Source organism: Volvox carteri (assembly GCF_000143455.1).
Source record: "Volvox carteri f. nagariensis unplaced genomic scaffold VOLCAscaffold_137, whole genome shotgun sequence".
Lineage (NCBI taxonomy): Eukaryota > Viridiplantae > Chlorophyta > Chlorophyceae > Chlamydomonadales > Volvocaceae > Volvox > Volvox carteri.
The window spans coordinates 88,204-89,108 of NW_003307680.1; positions in this window are offsets into that span (position 1 = coordinate 88,204).

Below are 905 nucleotides of genomic sequence, written 5' to 3' on the forward strand. Positions count from 1 at the left end.
CGCGATTCGCATAGCTCTAAACGCGCAATTCGACATGCAATTCAATGTACAATCAGCCGCGGGATTCAACGCGCGCTATGTTTCACAATTCGATGCGCGCTTCAAAACGCGCTTCCGCGTCGGAATGAATGCCGTACGCGCTTCATACAGCGCGATTCGCACAGCTCTAACCACGCAATTCGACGCGCAATTCAACGTACAAGTAGCCGCGGAATTCGACGCGCACTTTAGCGCATAATTCGATGCGCGCTTCATATGAATGCCGTACGCGCTTCATACAGCACGATTCACACAGCTCTAAATGCGCAATTCGATGCACAATTCAATGTACAATTAGCCGCTTCGTATGCTTCGTGTGCTTCATATGCTTCATATGCACATATGCATCTTATGCGATATGCGATATGCAGCGCTAGCAGATCGCAAACTTCAACGTGCAGACTTCAACACGCGCACTTCACCATACGTGCACACGCTTCATGCTTCGTATGCTTCGTATGCTTCGGCCGCGCGCGGAGTGACTGCCGTACACGCTTCCTACAGCGCCGTTCTTCGCTTTTAAGCTTTGACGATCTCGCTTTGACGATTCCCTTTGTCACTGTGCCGATATACTTTCGAGTTTTTTGCTCTTTCTTTTCGCTTCTTTCGCCTTCTCCGCACTTTAGCGCATAATTCGATGCGCGCTTCATATGAATGCCGTACGCGCTTTATACAGCACGATTCACACAGCTCTAAATGCGCAATTCGATGCACAATTCAATGTACAATTAGCCGCGGAATTCAACGCGCGCTTTAGCGCATAATTTGATGCGCGCTTCAAAACGCGCTTCCGCGTCGGAATGAATGCCGTACACGCTTCGTACAGCGATTCGCATAGCTCTAAACGCGCAATTTGACATGCAATT